Below are 18,815 nucleotides of genomic sequence, written 5' to 3'. Positions count from 1 at the left end.
CATTGTCAAACTTGTCTGAGAAAACAGAAAACTCTAACCTCCAACAACCTAAACAACCAGTTCGGTTTTCAACTTGGAAAGTACCGCACGTCAGTTTCGTTTCGAATTCCGCGGCCGGTCGAGTGGAGATGGTGGGAGCTCTAAGTGGAAACGTCGATTCCTAAAAGTCCACGTGGAATTGTCTTGTGCGGTGCACTTCCAAAAGGCGGAAAGGGTGAAAACCTAGGAGAAGACCACGTGGATGTGACAGTGACGGTTATAGTTTCCACGAGGAAGGACTACATCTTTTGCTCCGATCGTGCCTTTAAGCGATTTGTTAGAACTTTTAATAGCTATCTGGGGCTCAGGGGCACAAGCCCGACTATCTGAGCCTCTTTCGTATCGAGCTGGCAAATACCCTAGTTGGTAACTCCATTAAACCGAGCAAAAAAAAAAAAACAGAAACACTAATAGCTGTTTATGTAACCAGTTACGAAAAGATCGATTTTGTGTAACGAATGAATGTTTGTAGGGCGAGCGCAGCGAGGTCCTACAATTTGAATGAGTTACACAATAAGACATTTTCGAAACGTGTTGCATACATAATTTTTTCTAATTTTGACAAGAAAAGCGGTAAAAACCATCTTTTAAAGTGATTTAACACAAATATTCACTTTCATAGCACCTTGTATAAACAGTGACAACGACATGTTATGATGGATGTCGCCCATATGTTTCTACGGAAATGCATAAAAACAGGGAGTGATGAAATGAACTTTTCATAACTAGTTACATAAAGTGATACTTTATGTAACTAGTTACATAAAGTAAAACGTTTTGTCACTCTAATCAGTTTTGAAAAGTGTCACTTTATATGCCAAAATTAGAAAAATACTTTTAATATTTCTAATTCTAAATTATTAAAGTGATTATTAAATTTTTGAGATGCCCAGAAAATTTTCTGAGATTTGGTTATATTTCGACCAAAAAAAAGGTGGCAATAAAAAAGTTGGTTATTGCAAGTATTGTAAAACAAAATATGCAAATAATGCTACTAGAATGGCTAGGCATTTGGGGTCATGTGGGTCAGCTCCAACCCAGATTAAGCTGTTGTTTAAACAGGAGACTAGTGAGTGTTCAAAAGCATCATCATTAGAGGTGAAAGTGAAAGAAAGTGACAAACTTGATGAGAATTCCAACTCTAGTCAACCAAAAAATCCATTGACCCTAAACAACTTCTGCGACAGAATGACCCTCTTGGAGAAAAAACAAATTGATGCAGCCCTAGCAAGAGCTATGTATGCCACATTTATGGGGTTTTCAATAATTGAAAACAAATATTTCAAGGAATTTTTAAAAACCATAAGGCCATCCTATCAAACACCTTCAAGGTATTTGCTAGGCAATAGGTACTGTCGGGCTTACTGCTGCCCGAGGGAATTTATTTAAACACCGAAACTGTGGTGAACTGTATATTATATTTATTGTCTTATTTATTAATTTAATTTGGGATTAAAAAAGCCACATTGTCGGCTAACTCCCGCATTCACTCTTACCTTTTACAAAAGTCAAAATAGACTGACGCTTGACAGTCTAAAGCGACGTTACAATGTTGCCACCGCAATTATAAGGTTACACCATATACCGCCCCCCTTGAAAGATATACATATTTCAACACCTAAAAATAAACAAAGGTACTTAAAACTAAACTTAAGCTAAAATAATAGAATGAACATCATTCTATTGGCAAGACCGAAATCTTTGCAACCGCTCTCTTAAATATACCCTTAGCAGTTTGTACTGACACCACTCTCACTAGCCCATCAGAACCAGGAAACACTTCTATTACCCTCCCCAAGTTCCACTTTAATGGAGGTAAGTTGTCTTCTCGCAAAATCACTAAATCACCGATTTTGACAAAATTATCATTGTTTACTTGCCACTTAGATCGACGATTTAAAGTATTCAAATACTCATGACTCCATCTATTCCAAAAGGTTTGCACTAGTTGAGAAAGATGTTGATATCTCTTTAGGTGAGAGCACTTAACGTCCCTTACGTTTGGTTCTACCAAGGACAGTAATGGTTCGCCAATTAGGAAATGACCCGGAGTCAAAGGCATTAGATCCTTAGGGTCATTAGAAAGAGGGCTTAAGGGTCGGGAGTTCATGCACGCTTCAATTTGGGTAAACACAGTTGACAATTCCTCAAACGTGAGTGACGAATTCCCTACCACCTTTTTCATATACTCTTTCGCTATTTTAATATGGGATTCCCACAGTCCACCAAAATGAGGGGACCGAGCAGGAATAAAATTCCAATTTATACCTTCATGACACAAATAATCTTTAAGTTTAACATTAGTTTCCTTATCACTAATTAACTTATACAAATCCTTAATTTCCCGATTTGCACCCACAAAGTTGGAAGCACAATCCGAAAATATATTTTGACACTTGCCTCTACGAGCAATAAATCTCTTTAAGGCATTTAAAAAAGCTTCTGTGGTCAAGTCTGAAACTATCTCTAAATGAACTGCCTTTGTTGCAAAGCAAACAAAAAGGCACAGATACGATTTTAAAATCTTACTGTTCCGAATTTTAGATGATTTAATATTGAAAGGACCAGCGTAATCTAGGCCACAGTTGAAAAATGGTCTTTTAGGTGTAAGACGAGCCTCAGGCAAGTCACCCATTAAAACTTCCAAAGGTTTGGGTTTCATTCTGAAACAAATTATGCAAGACCGAAGTTCCCGTTTAATAGTATTAATTCCACCCAATATCCAAAATTTGTCTCGTATACAGCACAATAATCCTTGAGGACCCATATGTAAATTCTGTCTGTGATAATGAACAATCAGTAACTTACTCAAAATGTGGTTCTTGTCTAAAATTATAGGATGCTTTTGATCATAAGAAATATTAGACTTCTTTAAGCGACCCCCAACCCTTAGAACTCCATTGGAATCTAAAAACGGACTCAAAGGTAATAATTTACTTTTTGAGGAGATATTTCGCTTTAAAGTTAAATCATGTATTTCTTCATTAAACACACAACCTTGAGCTAGTTTTACTAAATAAATTAAAGCGTCATTTAATTCAATCACTGTTAAACACTCTAAACTCTTATTATTCTTATTTGTGGTGATATTTTTGAAAAATCTTAAAATATAACACATCACCCTTTGCAATTTAGAAAATGTAGAAAATTTGTTAAAAATATCTATATTATTATTTGTAAAAGTCGTGAATATTTTTCTATTTGCTCGTTTTTCTGGTAAATTGTTAAAATCAGCTTCAGTAAAAGTATTGGGTGACCAATCATGAGAATTTACTGTTAACCATGAAGGTCCATGCCACCACAAGTCTGAACAAATTAATTTGTCAGGAGTGCATCCTCGGGATATCAAATCAGATGGATTTTCCTCACTCCTCACATGTCGCCATTCTATAATATTTGTTGATTGCTGAATTTCAGAAACTCTGTGAGAAACGAACACATTCCACGTAGCAGGTTCTTCTATTATCCAAGATAAAACTATTTTAGAATCAGTCCAATAGTAGAATTTGTTGATTGGCATAGTTAAACTCTCCGTTGTTTTCTTCATGAGCCTACTTAACAATACAGCACCGCATAATTCCAATCGGGGCAATGTCAAAGACTTTATTGGTGCTACCCGAGACTTAGCACAAACTAAATTAGAGACAATAGAGCCATCAGTATCAATTGTTCTAGCATAAATGCAAGCACCATATGCTAACTCAGAAGAGTCACAAAAACCATGCAATTCTATCACTACTGGATTATCACAAAATACATGTCTAACAATGCTATATTGGTTTAAAATAGGAAGCTTCTCACAAAAATTGCACCACAACTTATTTAAATCTGAAGAAACAGGATCATCCCATGATAAATGTTCGCTCCATAATCGCTGCATTATTATTTTGGCATGTATGATTACAGGACCAATCAATCCTAACGGGTCAAATAATTTAGAAGTTAGTGACAAAATGATTCTTTTTGTCACCTTGTGATGTTTTTCCAAATTGACAGTATACTCCAGACTATCTTCCCTACTATTCCAGACTACTCCTAAAGCCTTAGAGACAGCCTCTTCAACAACATAATGCTTTATTTTAGCACTATATGGTTGGTCTTTCAAAACTTCAGCCTTATTTGAAACCCATTGTCTCAAAAGAAAACCCCTTTTTTGCAATATATGTGCGATTTCATTTTTTAGTTGTATAGCTTCACTAATAGAAGGTGCGCCGGACAATAAGTCATCGACGTAAAAATCTCTTTTTATTACACGACATGCTTCAGGAAAAGTCTGAGATTCCTCACAGGCAGCTTCGATTAAACAGCGTATAGCCAAGTACGATGCTGACGTCATGCCATACGTTACTGTATTTAATCTGTAATGAGTTAATTCTTCATCAGGAGATTTACGCCAAATGATCCTCTGAAGATCCCTCTGTTGTTCACTTACTAAAACTCTCCTATACATTTTTTCTACGTCAGCTCCAATCACACAGTAATGTTGTCGAAACCTGATTAAAATAGAAAGCAAATCGTCTTGTAATACTGGCCCACATTTCAACTTGTCATTTAGACTGATACCATTATTAGTTTTAGCGCTAGCATCAAAGACTACCCTTACTTTAGTTGTACTGCTCGACTCTTTAAATACTGGATGATGTGGTAAATAAAACTGTGGATTTGAACTCTTTATTTCACACTCTGGTATAGGTGACATATGTCCTAGATCTTCATACTCAGTCATAAACTTAATATATTCAGTCCTCAATTTAGAATCAGTTGATAATTTTCGCTCCAACTTTCCAAATCTTTTTAGAGCAATTTGTTTTGAATCTCCTAACTCTTTGATTCCGTCACGAACTGGTAATGCAACTATATACTGACCATTTTCTGCCTTTTGTAATGAGCTTTTAAAAAATTCTTCACATTCGATCTCCTCTCGTTTCCATATTTTAATTGAAGGTACTTCTTCCATTATCCAAAATTTTTCAATCTGACGTTGAATATTGCTATTAGAGGTAAGATTACAAATTGTTTGATTAAAATTATTATTTGAGGAGTTATTTAAGGTTGATGGATGATTATTTGTACGAATACTGCCCGAAACAATCCAACCTAGTTTAGTTTTTTGAAGGATTGGCATTCCTTCAGCTATTCGTATTTGACCTGCTAACAGTAAGTCATAGAATATTTCAGCTCCTATTAACAAGTCAATAGGCCCTGGAGTGTCAAAAGAGTCATCAGCCATATGTATATTACATGGTAATTTTAATTCACTTTTATTAATTGGAAATGTAGGTAAGTGGTTAGTAATTTGATCTAAAATTATAAATTTCAATTTTTCAGATACTTCATTATGCTTTGATTTGAATTTAATTGTCACAGATAGTGTTGAATTTGAAACTGAACCGCTTATTCCCACTATGGACATATTAATATGATCCACCTTTAAACCTAAGCTTTGTACTAATTCTTTTCTAACAAAATTTGACTGTGAACCACAGTCTAGTAAAGCCCGTGCTTCATGCATCTTACCATACTTATCAAAAACTAGTACCTTAGCTGTAGATAACAAAATTTCATTATTATAGTGATCAAAACTGTGAGCTATAATTGACTGGTTTGCAGATGAAACAACTGCAGTATCTTCATTTTGAGAATCAGAATTTTCTGAGAAATTTACTTTACAACTATTATTTGAAACATTGTTTTCAGTATTTTTAAAATTTAAATGAAGTAAAACATTATGTGGCTTATCACATTTAGAACAACGCTTACTAGTACACTTAATACTTATATGATTTGATAAAAAGCAATTCAAGCAAAGATGTAGCCTTTTGATTTCATTAATTCTATCTTTAACAGGTAACTGCAAAAACTTGGTACATTCACTAATCCAGTGACCATGATTTTGACAAAATGAACATTGATTCCTACCAAAATAAGAATTAGATGAAAACCTCTTATTAGGTGGTCCAGGACGTTGTGTATTACTGGAGGTGCCTTTATTCAAGTGAAGGTTACTCAAGTTTTTACTATTACTCTCAACACTTTCAAGAATTTGACACTTCTCATTTAAAAAAGCTATAAAATCTGTGTACTTATGACTGTTATTTTTAATGTTATAAGATTCCCAATCTTTTCTAGTATTCAGATCTAATTTTAAAGTGAACATATACACTAGTAATGTATCCCAATGTTCGACTGGTTCTCCTAAACTTTTTAAAGCTCTAACATTTTTTTGTATGGTATCTAAAAAACAACGTAGCTCAATGTGATTACTTTTATTTATTTGTGCTAATTCAAATAAGAGACGCAGGTGACTTTGAATAATAAGTCGCTTATTCTCATAACGCTCTCGTAATAATTTGAAAGCATTTTCATAATTTAAATCTGTAACTTGTATAGATGAAATTGCATGTGCTGCCTCACCCTTAAGGCATGATTGTAAATAGTAAAATTTCTGCACATTTGTTAAACTGGTATTAGAGTGTATTAAAGCCATAAAGCTGTCAAAAAAGTTGGTCCACTGATCATAGCATCCTTCAAAAGAAGGTAAATCCAATGGTGGTAATTTTACTACATTAGAATTGACGTTTCTCTGACTTAACTCACTAGAAACTATGTTTGAATCAGACAAACTACGGCTTTGTAATTTTTCCTTAAAAAGACATATTGTTTCGAAATACATTTCTTCAAAATTGTTTCTCTGTTCACTATTTTCAGGTTCATGAGCTTCATCTAAAAATTCTAGCTCTAATTGTATTTTATCAAAATTGTCCCACAATGATTCACAACGCACAAAACGTTCATTTACAGTGATCTTATTAGCCGAATCATCACAATTGGTAATGAATTGATTAAACCTATTCAATTGTGCAACCAACTGTGTGCGGTCACTTTTTAGCCTCCTAATAATATCCTTTTTGGAGGTCATTTTACTAATTTCACTTACTTATTACTCATTAATGACTTAACTTCTAGACATAAACACACTAAGGAAAATAAAATTAAATTGCCAACTGTATTTACCAAGCATGGACTGAAGTTAGATACAAAATCGAAGAACTTACCCCCGACACAAGCCTCTTTATTCTATGTTGTAGTACTTGTGCAACAAACCCTTGTTGCTTAGCTCCCAAACCACTTAGAAGCCGTTAACTCCACGTCCAAACCTGTGAAACCCTCGTTTCCTTTTGCAGGGACGAAATACTGCTCCGTTTCCGCAGCTGGTTTATTATAAATTTGGGTGTTTTGCCGATGGACCCGTAAACTCGTAGTTCGGTGCGGGTTATAGCTTCTCCACAGCAGACGCTTATTTGCTTTCAGGGCTAATATCCCCTACAAATCTGAAAAATAACCCTTTATTTTCAGGTTATGAACTGGTAGAAAAACACTTGTTTTCCTAATCCGTCTTCGAAGGACCAAAATGTCGGGCTTACTGCTGCCCGAGGGAATTTATTTAAACACCGAAACTGTGGTGAACTGTATATTATATTTATTGTCTTATTTATTAATTTAATTTGGGATTAAAAAAGCCACATTGTCGGCTAACTCCCGCATTCACTCTTACCTTTTACAAAAGTCAAAATAGACTGACGCTTGACAGTCTAAAGCGACGTTACAATGTTGCCACCGCAATTATAAGGTTACACCAGGTACATTACTTGGTAAGTTATTGTGCTGTCTGTTGACATTAATAATACAATATTCTTTTGACCATTTTCCAGCTGAAGAGTATGGTCGAATAGATAAGCTTGTTAAAGAAAAGATCAAACAAGCAGAGTGTATGTGCATAAACAAGAAACTATAAACTCTATAACTTTTCAAAGTAAATTCTATTTCTTTGTAATAATGGCAAATTTTGATGAGCAGAAGAGGAACTACCAACTCGTCACTTTTATCCAAAATTAAATGCATTTAATTTGATTGATCAGAAATTCATAAAGATCGTTAGATTACCGAAGTACCTAGTACGTGATCTGATAAACATATAGTGTCTGAATTTATTCAAAGACCTACTAGAGTTTTGGCTATAGATATAACTACAAAGGTTTGTATAAAGATTTATGAAATCTAAAGCAAAGAATAAAAATTCGTAGAAACCCAACACAAGAAAATGTTATACCTTTATTTTAGTTTCTCATAGCACTTATAGATTTTTTGCAAGTGGTAGTTATCCAATGGATATTGGTTGTAATATTCGTACTGCTGTTAGTCAATCAGCAGTATCACGAAGCATTCAAGAGGTAATAAATACACTTAATCAACTAGTAATTTTTAATCAATGATGAATGACCCTCTTGCTTCTCAAAAAACTTATTTCAAAAGGAATTTTTACAAGCTTATTATACGACACGCCAAAACATACAAATCGTGTCTAACACTGTCCCGGTTGACGTGGCGAGCAGTATACCAGGTGTCCAAGAGCACCCTGGACATAGGAGATTAACATGGGAAAACGGTTTTGATTTTTTTGCGCCTGTACAGTTGATTTGATTGAAAAATCCTAATAATGTAAGTTGTAGTACCTATCACGGACTAGTTTTCTGCATTTTTTTCAGATCTCTAACTTGAGCCCTTTCGTCGTAAAACACGAAAAAAAATGCGAAAATTTAAACTTTTTACCTGCACTGTATAAGCGGTTGTCGAGCAACCGTACCAGCAACAATAATCTGTTTACCCGTTGCCCGACAACCGCCTATACAGTGCAGGCCAAAAGTTTAAATTGTCTCATTTTTGTTCGTGTTTTACGACGAAAGGGCTCAAGTTAGAGATCCGAAAAAATACAGAAAACTAGTCCGTGATAGGTACTACAACTTCCATTAATACGATTTTTCAATCAAATCAACCGTACAGGCGCAAAAAAATCAAAACCGTTTTCCCATGTTAATCTCCTATGTCCAGGGTGCTCTTGGACACCTGGTATATTTGTGGAGATCGACTCTGAGTTTTGCTTTCACTTATCTGTAATACTTTTCTCAAAAAATGAGAACAATCAGATCTTTTAAACCACCTTGACATCATTCAAAATGTCATTACAAATGAAGTGAATAAAATTAATAGAAATCATGCCGACTGGATTAAAAAAAGGATAAGATAATTAAAATAAATAAATAAAGAAAATAGACTCTGTATTGAATTGAATGGTGGTCATTTCCAGCATTTACGGTCTTACCGAAATTAGTTTTCAATTTGTTATACCGGGTGTAACATTTAACTTGAGACATCTCAATATCTCGAAAAATAAGCACTTTTAGAAAAAATGTTTAGTATCAAAGTTGTATTATTCCGCGGGGGAAATACATTGATGACAAAATTTGTGTTCCTCTGCCCCTCCATGTGGGGGGAAGGGGGGTAACTTTGATTTTTTAAATGGCAAACCCAATTTTTTATTGCAGATTTAGATTCTGCGGCTAAAAACACGTGGAATTTGTTTAAAACATTTTTTTGTATTAACGATAGATGGCGCTATAAACGACAAAATTTAATTTACATTTTTTAATTAAATTTGTTTTTTTTTCGCTCATGGCTTACCGGAATGTTTGGTAAAATCTGCTTAAAAACCGTCGTTGCTAGGGATACATAGGTGTAATAAATAACAAAAAAAAAGAAAAAAAAAAATGAAAAAAAAAAATAAATAAAAAAAAATAAATAAAAAAGTTATTTTTTTGTAAAAAATGTTTTACATAAAATATTGTTTAACAAATTCCACGTGTTTTTAGCCGCAGAATCTGAATCTGCAATAAAAAATTGGGGGTGCCATTTAAAAAATGAAAGTTACCCCCCTTCCCCCCCACATGGAGGGGCAGAGGAATACAAATTTTGTCATCAATGTATTTCCCCCGCGGAATAATACAACTTCGATACTAAACATTTTTTCGAAAAGTGATTATTTTTCGAGATATTGGGATGTCTCAAGTTAAATGTTACACCCGGTATATTTTTTAAATATATAGTTTTGGTTTCGAAAATAGTTATAATAATAATTTTCTTTTGTCAGTGAAGACGGGGATAAATAACACAGTATAAATGAATAATATTGAATTCAATTAAAGACAACTCTCCTACTATAACAGCAGACGGAAACAAAACTATTCCTAAACAAGACGTGAAATACTTAAGAATAACACTTGACCAAAAACTAAAATTTACCAAGCATACACAAAACGTAAGAAAAGAAATCATAAAAAGAACAAAACACTTCAGAACACTTACATACAAAGACAAAGGAATAAGTACAAAGACCGCAACCAAAATATACAGGGTGTCCCGCGAGGTAAGGGACAAAATTTCACTATGTGTTCTTTAGGTAAATTTGTGTTAAAAATGTCCTATAAACATGGGTCCGCAAATGCTTCCTTACCAAGATATGATTTTTTTTAATTTAATAGTGTTTGTGCCAAAAAGTAGAATGCTGTAATAATAATTATCTCTAGTATATTAACAAGTATATTAAGCACATATGAAGAGTTTAGGGTATGTAGAGAAATGACATACCAGGGCTGAACTGCTTCGTGAAATTAATAATATCGCTGACGACCTAAAATAACCACCGTGTTGGGGACGGTATCAGCCACATCATTAAAAAGGCTAAACTATGCTTATAATGTGAAGGTGCACTTTGAACTATTATTGTAAACAGTTTTTTCACAGTAGTACTAATTTTTTTGTTAAATAAAACTATAATTTCGAATTGTGTTGCTGGTACGTTGTCGAGCAACCGTACCAGCAACAATAATCTGTTTACCCGTTGCCCGACAACCGCCTATACAGTGCAGGCCAAAAGTTTAAATTGTCTCATTTTTGTTCGTGTTTTACGACGAAAGGGCTCAAGTTAGAAATCCGAAAAAATACAGAAAACTAGTCCGTGATAGGTACTACAACTTTCATTATTACGATTTTTCAATCAAATCAACCGTACAGGCGCAAAAAAATCAAAACCGTTTTCCCCATTTTAATCTCCTATGTCCAGGGTGCTCTTGGACACCTGGTATTTTAATTTTAACAAATTTGGTATTTATTATATTGGTATTTATATTTCGGTTTACCGAATATATATACTAATAATTGTGGAATTGTAGTAGTGTTTTTGGTAGCTGAATTAATTATTGTACAGAGTGTTTTGAAGTGTAAATAAATTGATTTCTTGTTGAGTTAAATTGACTTTGTGTTAAACCACGGGAAAACCGTAACAATGGAATTCATTTAATAGCTACGACTATTTATGATGATGTTAAATTAAAAGTGCATTTTTAAGGCACGCAGTAAAAGTTCGCATGAGTGTCCAAAGTATGGTAGTAGTGGTCCAAATTCCGGATTCAAAGACACATAAAAAAGGAGTTTTTACTGTTGTCGACGGCAGTAATTCGGTACATGCTATTGATGTTTACCGTAAATATATAAAATTAATACCTGCTACCATTTCCCATAAGCGACTATTCTTACGTTATGAAAAGCAGAAGTGTACTATTCAACCAGTGGGCATTAACACTTTTTCAAAAATACCACAAAAGATAGCAAAATTCCTTGGATAGTCAAATCCTGAAGAGTACACGGGGCATAGCTTTCGACGTTCTTCTGCGACGCTATTAGCAGACTCTGGTGCCGACTTCTCAGTACTTGAGAGACATGGGGGTTGGCGATCAAATACGGTAGCAGAGGGTTACGTGGAAGACTCAATGGCCAACAAAATTAACATTTCCCATAAGATACTAGGCGAAACTGGGGAAAGAAAAGATACTAACAGCAAAGTTGAATTATTATGTTCAACATCGCCACAAACAACTGAATCAACTGCAGTAAATTTAGAGGAAAAAGAAAACCTGTAGCGAGGCAGTGGAGAGCTGGGGGTCGCTTAGGGGTGCGGAATCGTTCGTAGAGGGTTACTCACTTTTAAAAGCTCAGAAAACTAAGGGCTGAACATAAAATAACCTTTATTGTAGCCATAAACTAACAGGAGTCATCTAATCTCTTAATCATCTTAAAATCTACAACCTAACCTAAGTCTTCTCTCTTGGTTTTCTTGGCGGTCGGCCTCTTCTTCCGGCAACCAAGATAATAGGGATGTGGGGATTATTTTCGTTACAGACTCCCCCTTTGCATCACACTACCGTCCTGGGGTGTGGTGCAACTGCAGGTAATAGCCCATGAACAACAGGCACATGTCCTTGGAGTCAGTCGTCGTCGGGGTCGTCTGTTCTCCTCGATATCGATATTTTGGCTATCCTTTGCCATTGGGCTGTCACTGGTAGTGGGAAGGTCGTCATCGGTAAGTCCATTTGAGTCATCTACTCGTACATTCCGAGAGGTATCAGGGTCTTCTTCGTTCCCTTGTGGGTCTGTTTCTTCCAACCTGGGATTCTCTGCTTGGTCAGTCTTGGTCAATGGTGACAGTCTACGGGGTCTCCCTCTAGAACGCAATGGCCGCTCAGGTTAGGGTCACCTCCTTCGGGTTCTTTGTAAGGTACCAAATCACTTACATGGTATTTTCCCAACGTAACTTCAGGAGCGTCAAGTGATGAAATGTAGTAAGTGGTAGGGGTGACCGTCTTCTGTATCAGGTAAGGCCCGTCACGTTTAGGAGCAAACTTGGCAGTATACTTCTTGTCAGCATTACTTAAAGTGTGCAGAACAACTAAGACTTTGTCTCCTTCGCTGAAGCTGCATGATCGTCTTGTCTCATTTTTATAGCCATTTCTTGTAGCTTGATGTCTTTCCTGCTGGTCACGTGCTTCTTGTAATGTAAGGCTTAAGGTCCGTAGGTATGGTGTAATTTGCGGAACAAAGTTGTCATTTTGGATCACTGCACGTACATCTCGATGTACATCATCTGGTGTTCGCATTTCTCTACCAAAGGTGAGGTAAGCTGGGGTGAAACCAGTGCTTTCACACCGAGCAGTGTTCATGGAGAATCTGACGGCCGGCAGTTTAGTCGCCCACTGGGTGTGGTCCAAGGAGGTAAGCATTGCTAGTTGTGCCTTCAAGTCTCTGTTTTTTCGTTCAACTGGGTTCGCCTCTGGATGGTAAACAGGAATCAGATTTTGTTGGAAACCCAGGCAGAAGGCTACTTGCTGCATCACTGATCCAACAAATTGACTTCCATTATCACTAATGACTCTTCTTGGGACGCCAAATCTGAGTATAACTTCGTCTATGAAGCTTCGGGCAACAGCTTCTGCAGAGGCGACCTTGAGAGGAATTAGCTCCACCCAGCGTGAAGCGATATCTTCAACGACGAAAATCCAGCGGTATCCTTCTTCTGTCTCAGGCAGTGGACCAAAGAGGTCTATTGACATTACCTCAAATCTGCGAGCCATGGCAGGAGTCTGTAGTGCCCCTGCGGGTTTCAGGTTGGTTGGCTTGAAGCGTTGACACACGATGCAATGTCCAACATAATCAGTAATAGTCCTCCTCATACTAGGCCAATAGTACCTTGCTGCTAATCTTTGGTAGGTACGTTCAATTCCTAGGTGTCCGGCAAGTTCAGAGTCATGATATTCCTTGAGTACATCCGGGATTTGTGTCTTTGGTACAACCTGTTGTGGTTCTTCCTCGTCGATCTCTGGGGCGTAGCGGTGCAGAATGCCATTTACCATAATGTAACCACGTTCACACCAAGTTTTAAAGTCACCACCTGGTTCTAAGGCTTCTAGTCCGAGGATAATCTTTTCTAGGTCTGGGTCGGTTAGTTGTTCTCTTCTGATGTCGCTAGCTGCTTTGGTTGGAAAGTCCGTAGACACCATGTTCACTAACTCCGTTTCTTCAGTGTCAGAGAGTGGTGGCCTCGATAGTGTGTCAGCTATGACATTTCTTTTCCCTGGGATATAGTCAATATGAAGGTTAAATCCTTGCAGGCTAAGGGCCCACCTGGCAAGACGGCCCGTTGCAGTCTTCAGATTCATCAGCCAGCGCAGTGGTTGATGATCGCTTTGAATTTTCACCATAGAGTTTTCGATATAGCCACGGAACTTCTGTACTGCCCAGACAACTGCTAATGCCTCACGTTCCGTAGTACTGTAGTTACGTTCAGCTGATGTGAGTAGTCTGGAAGCATATTCGATAGGTCGTTCGTCCGTGCCCTCCCCCTGGAGCAGACATGCATCAAGAGCGTAGTTGCTTGCGTCTGTCCGGAGTGTGAATGGCAGGTTTGGATTTGCTTGTCGGAGTATTGGGGACTCGCATTCTTCAATCACTCCAGCTTCAAGTAGTTTGTCGAGTTCACTGCGAAGAAGTTGCTTTTTCTGTTCAGACATGCGGTAAGGTGGAACAGCTATCGGTGTGTCGTCCAATAGAACAATTGAATGCTCTGCATAAGGTGTCGGCTCAGTACTGCTACCAAATACTGATTTGTTTGTTGCCAGAAAATCATTCAGCTGCTTCTTTTCATCCAATGCAAGTGTGGGGGCCTCAGTGTCTCTTAAAACTGTAGGTGACAGTTCCACATGGTTTACAGAGAGACTAACTGCATTCTCTTCTTCAAACTGGTAGGTTTGTTCAGGATTTTCACCAAAATGGTAAGTATTGGTAGGCACATCCAATATAAGATTGGCAGCTTTGATAAAATTTACACCTAGCAGTGTGCGGCTATGTGTGTGTTCAGGAACACCCAAAATATTGATTGTCAAAGGTTTGTTCTGCAGGATAATGGGAATTTCAAACTTGTATCCTGTGACTGTTCTTGCAACACCATCTGCAAGGGTCATGTTAAGGTTGTCTATGACTGTAAATGGAATTCCATCTTGAAGTAACAGTTGAGTCAGCTTTGAACCAGCAATACTAGATTTTGCCCCTGTATCTATGTATGCATAACCAAAATGAGTTGCAATTTTTACTGGAACCAATGGTCGGCTACATGACACATCACTTGAAAATAGACTGCAAAGAAACTCAGTTGTCATGGCAGAAGTGTTATTTAATGTGCGCTGCTTCTCAGAGCAATTTGGGCAATTGCTCCTCACAAAGCCAGGTGCGCCACATCCATAACAGGACACAGAATTTTGGGTTGGCTTGTTTGTAACTGCAGGAGGTCCAGTACTTGCAGCAAAGTCACTTCGGTTGGTCTGTTCAGTCTTCAACATTTTTAATTTTCGGCATTCTTCCTTTAAATGTCCCAGATTCTTACAATAAGAACACCTTTTCTTGTCTTTAAAACCTGTTTCAGTAGGTTTAAGTTCAGCAGGAACAAATGTCTCTTCAGCCAGTCGAGCTTGCTTCAGAAGTTCATTAAATGAAGCAACTGATTCTCTAGGTACTTTCTCCCTGATTTTCCGGTTAAGTAGACCATACACCATGTCTAACTGTACATGTTCAGGTAGTGTGTCTTCAGGTAATTGTGCTAACATAGCACGAGCTTTGCATATAAAAACATCAGTGTTGGTTTTCAAATCTTGTTCCTGACTAAATAATTCCCTGTAGATACGATAGGGAGGCTTTGTAGGTCCAAATGTGGTTCTCAGTAGGTCTATAGCTTCATTCCAGGTGAATATAGTACCTTTAACACCACGAAACCAAGTAGCAGCAAAGCCATCGAGGAGCATTGGCAAGCCTTTAAGCGCAATGTCATCACTAACTTGTGTACATTCTTTAAAAATTAAAACCGCATCAATAAAAGCATTTACATCCATTTCCTTAGTGCCATCGAACCGTGAACTGCATTTTGAAAAGTTGCCACTGACAACAGCTGGCTGTTGAGCTGTTTGCTGTGGAACCATAGTCAGACGTGCCATCAGTTCTTGGAACTGCTCATTTGTCAATGTTACAGTCATATTTTCAGAGTTGGGCTGTTTTGAACGGAGTAAATAAGGGCTTCTTGCAAAATTTGATGAGTTTTCAGAGGTAACGAGGGAATCCTCCTCTTGTATGGTTGAAAGACTAGAGTTCATATACTTGAATGATGAGATATCATTAAATGAAGCTTAGTGATTGCAGTAGACCCGGTGTTTACGAAATTCGGTGCAAATCACGAGTAAAATGAACAATTTGAGTTGTTGGTATTGTCCTACAGGTAGAAGCAACACTCACCTCGAAACAGAGCAATGTGATTGTTCGGCGATTGCAGTGGATCCGTTTTCTTGCATAAACTCGGTGCGAATCACGAAAACTAAAGTTTTTGGGCACTTTAAAAGTTTACATCCCACTACAAGTTGTTTTGATTCCGGCTCGAAAGTTGGGCGCCAGTGTAGCGAGGCAGTGGAGAGCTGGGGGTCGCTTAGGGGTGCGGAATCGTTCGTAGAGGGTTACTCACTTTTAAAAGCTCAGAAAACTAAGGGCTGAACATAAAATAACCTTTATTGTAGCCATAAACTAACAGGAGTCATCTAATCTCTTAATCATCTTAAAATCTACAACCTAACCTAAGTCTTCTCTCTTGGTTTTCTTGGCGGTCGGCCTCTTCTTCCAGCAACCAAGATAATAGGGATGTGGGGATTATTTTCGTTACAAACCTTAAAGAAACCCATTTGGAAAAAGATATTATTTTTCCAGTAGGTGGTGGAGTTCAACTGCAGTTTAAAATAATTTGAAAGATTGCAATTTCTATGTTACATATAAGGAATAAAAAATGTGTATCTATTATATAAAAAACTGTACAAATTAAACGTTTTAATAATAAGTTTTCTTATTTGAAGAGTGCACGGGAAAATCAAGCTAAGTCAAATTTTGAAGTTTTTGAGTACAGCAGTTTTATCTCTAAAATCGTTGTTAACTGGTCACCTATAGGCATTAGAAACATAAATATTTTTTATATATAAAGCAGCATGCTTTTTTATTTAATATAATAATTACAAGGTTTTTGTTGAAGAAGATACAAAAATAGGTCTTGACTTAGCCTGTTTTTCACCAGATTTATATTATAAATATTAAATTCATCAAGCTTAAGTAGCAAACAAGGTAATTCATAAATTAAAATGTATGTCAAAAAATAATTAGTTGAAAACTTGTTTGTTTTTTATTGATAAAAAATTATTAAACTAATTAGTTACTAAAAAGATTGAAAGGTAAGTAGGTCATTCCCGTGTACGCCTATCCTAAAATATGTTCTATTAGACGACGTATCTCGATTTTCTTCTGACTAAGTTTGGACCCTGTATAGCATCGCTATTGTCTATCAGGTGAAGCTGTTTTCCTCAATTTGGCCAAAAATTGACTTAGCTTGTTTTTTCCCGTGCACCCTTCATTTGCTTTACTTTTAAATGATGTGAGCGAGAAATGAATAAGCGAATGTTGTTTAGAGTGATTTACAATCTTAAATTTAAAATTTTAAATCACTAGTGAATAAAAGATTGTTTAAATCGTTGCTAAGCGTTGAATAATTGACCCAGAATAGGGCAAAATTTAATAAACAAACATATTATGTGCCTATACACGCTGTTCCTAAATATCATGTACAAACGAAAGGGGGTGATTCCTTGGCATATTTAATTGGTAAAGTTTCATATAAACATGGGTCCGCAAATGCTTGGTTTTTAAGATATGTACAGGGTGTCAAAGTTTTTTCTAAAAAAACCTTTTTTTAATAATAACTCAAAGACCATTCTGCCGATTTTATTGAAATTTGGCAGTGTTTTGAACTATGATAAGATGTCAAGTTTTCAGTAATTGAATGATATTTATGTCTTCTAGTGGCGTCCCGAGGGGCAGTACCACGAATATAAAAGAGAAAAAAAAGTGCGCCACTGACTTTTTTAATAGTATATTATTTAGGTTTAGACAGAAGCTTTTATTGACCTAGCTGTCTAAACCGTTGATAATATAGCGTTTTTTCCACTATTACCATATTTTTGATGGCCCTTTTATTGAAAATTAAAAAACTTAAGATAACAACATGAAAAGTCAACCTAATTTATATGTCTCTGTCAAGTCAAGTATATTTCATATGTATTAATAGACAATGACATTATTATGTACCTAGGCCAATAATATTTCCTTTTTGTTGTTTGTGCCAGACTAGAACTCAGTGGCGGCTCGTAGTAAATTTGAAAGGTAGTGCACAAAATGAGGGTCAATTAGCGCCAAAATTTTTTGAGACCACGCCCAAAATTCCTACAATTTTAAAATATGTAATTGTTTTCAAATATTGCACACTAACGTTAGGAAATACTGGAGGCATTTTAAAAAGTCGCGAAGAAAAATAACACGTGACTGATAAGAAAAACCCCGAGTGCACGATCTAATTGTGCACACCGGCCAGCTTAAAACATCGACTGACTCTTGACAGTCGCGGGGTACAGAGGGGGCGGACGGCGGAAGTTCGACCAATCAGATTTACTATACCCATGAGCTGTGCACTTGATTTTACCACGGCACACGGTGGCGGCGGTGATCCGAATCCAGATTTCGTTTATTTATTAATAAAAGCTTATTTATTTCCAAGATTAATACTTGGTATTAATAGAAAATTATTTCAATCATTATAAGATTTATAATGAAAACATGCATTTTTGGACTCAAAATTTGGGATGTGCACTTATTGAGGAGCCGCCACTGCTAGAACTAGAGATTAGACTCTATTTTTGACCTAGGTCAACAATGACCATTCAGGTAGAGAAAACGAATTTCTCAAATTACTAATCGGTCAATTAATCATGTTAGTAGTGGAAAAAAATCAATTTTTTTTTTGGTATCAGCAACTAAATATACAACTTTTGTGTCTTGTAATTTTTTCGTATCTTGCTTCGTTTTTGAGAAAAAAAAAACCATTCCCTTGCATGCCATATATTAATAGCTTATTTGCATTTTTTTGCAAAAAAAGAGCAAGTTCGCTTCAGCTTTTGATAATTACTTTATTTTTATTT

The 18,815-nt window shown here is 36.4% G+C and overlaps 1 long non-coding RNA gene across 1 annotated transcript; it reads right to left on the bottom strand.

Moving 5' to 3' along the window:
* Nucleotides 1-11,940: 11,940 nt before the first annotated feature.
* On the bottom strand, nucleotides 11,941-16,395 carry LOC145731152 (uncharacterized). Its single transcript, XR_014178753.1, has 2 exons — nucleotides 16,045-16,395; nucleotides 11,941-12,262 (listed from the first exon to the last, which is right to left on the bottom strand). It is a non-coding gene; the product is annotated as an uncharacterized LOC145731152 (long non-coding RNA).
* Between the last annotated feature and the right edge of the window lie 2,420 nt (nucleotides 16,396-18,815).

The sequence above is a fragment of the Ips typographus genome, linkage group LG1 (genome assembly GCF_016097725.1).
Source record: "Ips typographus isolate SLU linkage group LG1, UJ_Ityp_2.0, whole genome shotgun sequence".
Lineage (NCBI taxonomy): Eukaryota > Metazoa > Arthropoda > Insecta > Coleoptera > Curculionidae > Ips > Ips typographus.
The sequence above is the reverse complement of the archived record's forward strand: the minus strand, read 5'-3'. Positions and strand labels throughout refer to the sequence as shown.